Consider the following 7,825-nt stretch of genomic DNA (forward strand, 5'->3'; position numbering starts at 1 on the left):
TAGCAGAATTTCAAACCCAATCATTTCTACTGTTTGCAGGTAATGGGGATGGTAAGAATGCTGGCTGCAATGTAATTAATCATTTTTAAGCATAATTCACAATTAAGCATTCAATCTTTCTGTTCCATTTCAAAATGCAGTCAGAGGGTTAAATGCTAATTTATCTCTCTCAGGAAAGGGAGGAATCCTAGCAATTTAAACAAATAAATTTAGTCTAGTTACAACTAATCAAATACAAGTGTACATAAACATCTAGGGATGATCTCACCTTCAAGTTTCATGCAGGTAGATCCAGCCCTTCAGTTTTGCCTCATAGGCAAAGTTTGACTCCAGAATTCTCACTATTTTTGTTACTTTTCTATAGTTAGTCAGTTGGTTAAGCCTTCAGTGGTTTTAAATGTATAAAAATTCAGCACGTACCCATTTAACATTCTTGAAAATTGAATTGAGAATCTTCTGGTTCCAAGAATTCCAATAAACATCACCAAAATATACTGGATATTCAACTAACTATTGGAAAGTGAGAATTTGTTGGGATCAAGTGCAGTACAGGATAAATTTTCCCATCATGGCATACACCTTGTTAAGACTGACCTGTTAAGTGTCTCCCTCATTGACAAATTATTTCACAAGGGAGCAAGATTTTCTTACAATGACATGTCACTAGTGTATTTTCAATACTTGCTTATTTGCAATTCTCATCTTTAAAATAGTTTTAGAAAAGTAAAATATAGTCCAAAAGTATGGAAAATTAATACCAATGCTAAATAGTACACATCAGTTCTATTCCTTTTAATGTCTAACTCTAGCAATGGAGAGTTGTATCGAAAGAAAAATGAGTTGTAAAGATCACCTACCTGTTTGCTATTCTGTTTTCCACTGTCGAAACAAAATCAGGGTTACATCCCAAAATCTATGAAGATTAAAGGAAAGGGGAAAAAACCAACTCATAAAAATATATTCTTTAAAAATTGAAGGGTATGCCAAAAAAAAACAACCCCTTTTTCTTTGTCCTTTTTCTTTCCTTGCAAATTCTGAAGAAGCATGGAGGAAAAAGTCTCATCTATTAATCACTTGGTTCCAGTTTGTCACTGCAGTAACCTTGTATTATGTGTATATATATTTTTGGAGCTGGTAAAGCAGGTAATTAAGGCTTAAAATTAAATTGTATGGCAATCGTTCTCTTTATGCAGGAAGACATCTTCATTTAGTGTTGTTGTTTTTTTAAAAAAAAGACCATAACCATAAGCAAAGAGGCAGCGATTGGGAAATATTTCAGCCGAGACATTTCTGAAGGTACATAATTCTCTGATGAATGGGTCAAATTTCCAGAGAGGGCAAAAGAAATGCAAGAGGTGTTTTCTCAAAGCTATTGATAGAAAGTGAATACCAGATTAGAAATTCTTTGGAGAAAAATATGCTGATGATGGTACTGCTGCTGTTTTGGGCGGAGGCATCATTTTTAAACAGGAAGAAAATCTAAATTGGGAGGAAGTTATTAATGATTATTTGGCTACAACCAACTTGGCTGGAATTTCTTGCACACCAATCTCATGCCAGGAGAGAGAGAGAGAGAGAGAGAGAGAGAGAGAGAGAGAGAGGGAGGGAGGGAGGGAGGGAGGGAGGGAGGGAGAGAGGGAGAGAGAGAGAGAGAGAGAGAGAGAGAGAGAGAGAGAGAGAGAGAGAGAGAGAGAGAGAGAGAGAGAGAGAGAGAGAAAGATCTCCCATTTTCATTTGGGGGTTTATTTTGTTTCACTTAGCCTGCTTGCCTCTATGATGGGTAAAATAGAAAGAGACTGTGAAATTTGGAGCTGACAAAGATTTTAAACATTGCAATACTGGCGAATAGGATTTAAACATTTTCTGTAACCTTTTTCTTTACTATGTAACTGTTGATTAAACAGTGTAATACATACTCCAACCTTGACTTACATTTGGGATCAGAATTTCTGTTCCTAAGAATTTCTTTTTGGTTATTAAGGAGGTTGCACCAGTGATGGGTTCCTACTGGATCGGACCGGTTTGGCTAAACCAGTAGTGCTTTGGCGGCCTGGGTCGCTGGAACCGGCAATGACCCAGGCCTGCCATGCCCCCAAACCGTTTCTCCTAGCGGCGCTGTAGGGGCCACCATCTTGTTTTTTTGCTTCTGCGCATGCCCAGAGTAATTTTTATGGTAGTGCGCATACGCGTTGCGCACATCAAATGCGCACAGGATGCATCCATGAGAGAACTGGCAGTAGTCCCTGACGGAACCCACCCCTGGGTTGCACCCAATTTTGCAAGCATTTTTGCTATAGTTGCTAACTGAATCATACAGTTGTTAAGCAAATCTGGCTTCCCTCATTGCCTTTGATTGTCGGAAGCTGGCTGGGAAAGCACCAAATTCCATGGGACATTAAATTGCACCTGAAAACCAATTTGGAACCAGTGCAGGGCCTACAGCACAGGTTGTTGTTAGCTGCGAAGTCGTGTTCGACCCATCGCGACCCCATGGACAACGTTCCTCTAGGCCTTCCTGCCCTCTACCATCCCCCGGAGTCCATTTAAGCTCACGCCGACTGCTTCAGTGACTCCATCCAGCCACCTCATTCTCTGTCATCCCCTTCTTCTTTTGCCCTCAATCTTTCCCAGCATTAGGCTCTTCTCCAGTGAGTCCTTCCTTCTCATTAGGTGGCCAAAGTACTTGAGCTTCACCTTCAGGATCTGGCCTTCTGAAGAGCACTTAGGGTTGATTTCCTCTAGGACTGACCGATTTGATCGCCTTGCAGTCCAAAGGACTCACAGGAGTCTTCTCCAGCACCATAGTTCAAAGGCCTCAATTTTTTGGATTAACAGGCAGTTTGCTGTAATTGGCACCAATTCTACTAAATTCAGCTGGAAGACCATGCTTAGAACTCAAAACACAGCCTAGACTAGAGAGTTGCCCCTGCATGGCCCCATGGGAGTCTGACAACCAACCAAGGTCAAGATCAAAGGCCAGAGAGGACATAAAACCAGGGACTTTCAGCATCTCTGCCTCTTTTTCTTCTTCACCCAGCATCTGGAAGCATGTGATCCCCCTTTTCTGTTCAGAAGCTCAAGCCATGTGATCCTGTCCACCATTAAACCATCTTTCCAAGCAGCCTCCATGTTTCCAGTGTCTTCCCCCCCCCCTTGGAACTGAATCCAGAAGGAGATTTCTTCCAACAGATGGGAATGGAGATTTTGCCCCTGCCACGCCCATCAAGCCACGGCCACACAACCTGTTAGATACTAGCTTCAGCTATAATGGTTTCCACCAAGGTCCTCTGTTACAGTGGGAACAGAGGTTTAATCTCATTGGTCGAAGGGTCTGACAGTTCCCTATAAAAGGGCTGCTGTGAGACTCAACCTTCACTGTATTATACATAGTTGTTACTGAGTTAGTAAAGAGCTGTTGTTACCGTTAGCCTGTGTGTGCCTTTCCATTACCCGATCTAATACTGGTGACGAAAATGGGATTGGAAGGCAACTAGGCGAACCAAAAAGAACGTAGCAATCCAGCAAAGTAAATCCAGCCCAGAGCTCAGAGCTGCTTCAAGCAGCCATTTTTGAGCGGCAAAACGCCCTCAGAACACAAAATGGTCATGCACGTCCCACCAACTCTGTATGACCCAGTCACTGAGCACTGGGACTTGTATATGCTGAGGTTCGACTGCTTCCTCAAAGCCAACGACCTCCTGGGCCTTTCTGAAGGCTGCAAGAAGAACATGTTCCTTGGTTACTGTGGACAGAAAGTGTTGAAAACTGCCAAAGACCTCTCTGAACCAACGCCGCTACAATTGGTCACTTGGTCCATGCTCCAGCAGATGCTAAGGACTCACTATGCTCCCAAGCCATCTAAGCACGTCTGCCAGCATGAATTTAATATTTGCAACCAGAAGGAAGGCAAATCAATCAACAAGTACGTTGCGGCGCTATGAAAGGCTGCAGCATACTGTGAGTTCCGAGATCTTGACGAGATTATTCTTGACCACATCATATGCGGTGTGCGGGACATTAATTTACAGAGGAGGTTACTCGCCAAATCTAACCTCACTCTACAAATTGCCTTGGATGAAGTCAGAGCATCAGATTCAGCCGTCAAGTCAACAGAAACCCTGCAGCGCCAAAGCATTCCACAAGACTCGTGAAAGAACACACACGTACATCGTGAGGCTGCAGAGGCTGCAGATGACAGCTGCCGCATGAGCAGTAGCACCGCCAAGCTGGCGTGCGAATTCGAACAGCGTTTCCCGCCTTGCGCTAGCTGCGGAGGAGACCATGCCCTATTGGCTTGCCGCTTCTGCGATGCTATCAGTTCCACTTCTTTATCCATAAAACCGACCCTACGATCTTCTTCCCATCTCTTCTGTAGCTGTATGTAATGTAACCAATTTAAAATAATTCCTTCTTCCAACAGTTGTTCCAAAGTTTTTAACTTCCATTCGTCCCCATCAGCAATAAGCACATCTTTATATAAACAACCCCCGAGTGACTTAATATTCATAATCCCCATGGTGTCTGCAAGATCCAACCAAACCGGTATTTTATAATCCCAATTGGGCTGGTGCTTCTTCCATATTCTCATCAAGGCATTTCGGAGAACATGATTGTTAAACACTTTATCCACCCTATCTTCATAAAAAAGATATGCATGCCATCCCAGAACAAGATCATGGCCTTCTATATTCAGCAAATCCATTTTTGTTTTCCCAAACCAATCTGCTACATTCGTTAGTACCGCAGCTTCATAGTACAATCGAAGGTTTGGGAGTCTAAGGCCGCCTCTTTCACGAGTATCTTGCATAATCTTCATCTTTACTCTCGGTTTTTTCTCCTTCCAAACAAATTTATTTAATGTTGTTTGCCAATTTAACAAAGTTTTATCTGATTTAAGCACCGGTATCATCTGGAATAAAAAGATAAATCTAGGTAGAATGTTCATTTTAATTGCTGAGATCCTTCCAAGCAAAGACAATTGTAACTTTTTTCACACTTCAAGATCTTTCTGTATCTTTTGCCACAACACTTCATAGTTATTTAAGAAAAGTTTTGTATTTGATTCTGTTATTTGTATTCCTAAATATTTGACTTTGGAGACTATTTCAAAACCTGCTAAACTTACAAGTCTCTTTCTTTGAGTCTCTGTCATGTTTTTAACCACCATTTTCGTTTTGTTTTGATTTAGTCTAAACCCAGACACCATGCCAAATTCTACTATGATATTTTTCATCTGGATTATTGACTTCAAAGGATGTGAAAGGGTAACAACCAGATCATCGGCAAATGCTCTAGTTCTGTATTCCTTTTGCTGATAGCTATGCCATCTAAGGATTTTGAGTCCCGAATTGCGTTCAACAAGACTTCCAAAGTTAAAATAAATAACAATGGGGATAATGGGCAACCTTGTCTTGTGCCTTTTTGTATCTCGAAAGTTGTTGACAAATTTCCATTAATAATAAGTTGTGCATTTTGTTGCTGATAAATTGCTCCAATCGCCTGCCGAAATCATGGTCCCATATCCATCTTTTCCAAAGTCTTGGTTAGAAAATTCCAATTCACTCAATCGAAGGCCTTCTCTGCATCCAAGAAGACCAGCACTGCAGAGATCTGCTTATTCTTATCAAGATAGTCAATTAAATCTATGAGTTGCCTTACATTCTCCTTCATGTGTCTGCCTTCAATAAATCTTGCTTGATCATGATGAATAATCTCTTGGATAACCGGCATCAATCTGTTGGCTAGTACCTTAGCAAATATTTTATAATCTGTGTTCAGAAGAGATATCGGCCTGTAATCCTCTGGTTTCTTAGGGCCCTCTTTGTCTTTAGGTATCAATGAGATAAAAGCCGCTTTCCATGAGGAGGGTATTTTACCTCCTTGCTGTATATTACAAAATAGTTGTGTAAGATATTCAATCATTTCCAGTTGTAAAGTTTTATAGTACATTGCAGTCAAACCATCAGTCCCTGGAGCCTTAGCTAGTTTAAGTTGATTTATAGCTAAAGTGATCTCATCAGCAGTTATCAGACGTTCCAAATTTGCCTTTTGAAGCACAGAAATTTTAGTAACCCTTTTTCCTTCCAAAAAATCATCTACTGACTTATTCTGTATATTATCCTGTACATATAGCTTAGCATAATAGTCCACAAATGATTTTTTAATCAAGTCTTGTTGATATACCGTCTTCCCTCCATACTCAATTCTATCAATAATTCTGTCATTCGTATTCTTTTTCAAAGTATAAGCCAACCACCTACCAGGTTTATTAGTGTTACCAAAGGTGTTATGTTTAGCAAATTGTAAGTTAGTTGCTGTTTGTTCTGCTATAAGCATTTGAAATTGATCTTTCAACAGCTTTAGCGCCATCTGGAGCACCTCGTCTTTCAGGTTTACTATAAGCAACTGTTCCTTACTTTTTATTTCATCTTCCAATTCCATTCTCCTTTTCTGTCTAATTTGTTTATGTTTGAAATTCATATGTATCAGGACCCCACGCATGTAAGCTTTACTTGCATCCCAAACTGTTTCAATGGGAGTACCCTTATTCATATTAAAACTGAAAAATTTCTTCATGTGTTTTTTGAGTTCATCAACATTTTTTTCATATCTAAATAAATTTTCATTTACTCTCCAAGACCTTCTTGGCCCCTTCCCTAGCTCAATTTGTAACCACACCGGGCTATGGTCAGTAAGTGTCCTGGAGAATATCTTGGTTTTCTTAGCTTTAGGAAGTAGATCCGGTGTTAACAAAAAGAAATCAATCCTTGAAAAGGATTTATGTCTATCTGAGTAAAAAGAAAAGTCCATCTCGTTTAGATGCTGTATCCTCCAAACATCTTTTAATTTCAAGTCATCTTGTAGGTCAAAAAAAGCCTTTGGTAGTTTGGTAATGAATTTGGTCGTTGTTCTCTTTTCTATCCTTGGCGAAATGACTCCATTCCAGTCTCCCATAATTAAAATACTCTTAAAATTCCAATCTAAGATTTTTAAATGAAGCATCTTGTAAAAGCTCTCTTGTTGTTGATTGGGTGCATAAATTCCTATAACCAAAATAACACCAAAGTCTGTATCAAGTTCAATTGCTATATATCTACCACTGTCGTCTGCCTCTATAATCTTGGTTGGGAATCTTTTGTTTATATATATATCACCACTCCATTTTTCTTTACCAAATTGGAGGCAGCGTACAGTGTTCCCAATTTTGAATTCACTAAGTACTTCTGGTCTTGCAACCTAATATGAGTCTCTTGAAGACAAACAACGTCGTTATTAAATTGCTTCAAATAATAAAATATTTTTTTCCTTTTTTGTGGGGAGTTCAATCCATTCACATTCCATGATAATAATTTAAACATCTTTTGGCCTGATCTGGAGCGTTGAGAGCATTTGCTGAAGATCTCTTTCCACAAGACTAATCTTCAGCCCTGCTCCTCCCATGGCTCCGGTTTGCTTCTTACCTTCCTTCTTGGCACATTGTACTTGGGGCTTCCCCTGCTTGTGTGATTCTAGCATTTGTCTAGTCGTAGATCTAGTAACTCGTTGTTCCACTGGCTTAAGTAATGGCATTTCAATGAGGGTCTTGGACGGTTCTCCTCCAAGAAAGAGCATAAAAAAGATCCAGAGGGGTCCGCTCGTGATCCACCTACAGCACCCTGAGCTTCCTTCTCTTTTTGTGTCTGCTTTCTTTGTTCTTCTGTCTCTTTCTCAAACATCCTCTGCTCTAAGACATCCAAATCTGCTGGTGTTGATGTAGATGTACGTGGGTGGGTTGCATTTTTCTTGAGTATTCCATAATACTTTATCTATTGTATTCAAACGGTAC

The sequence above is a fragment of the Natrix helvetica genome, assembly GCF_964273705.1.
Source record: "Natrix helvetica genome assembly, chromosome: 2".
NCBI classification, from domain to species: domain Eukaryota; kingdom Metazoa; phylum Chordata; class Lepidosauria; order Squamata; family Natricidae; genus Natrix; species Natrix helvetica.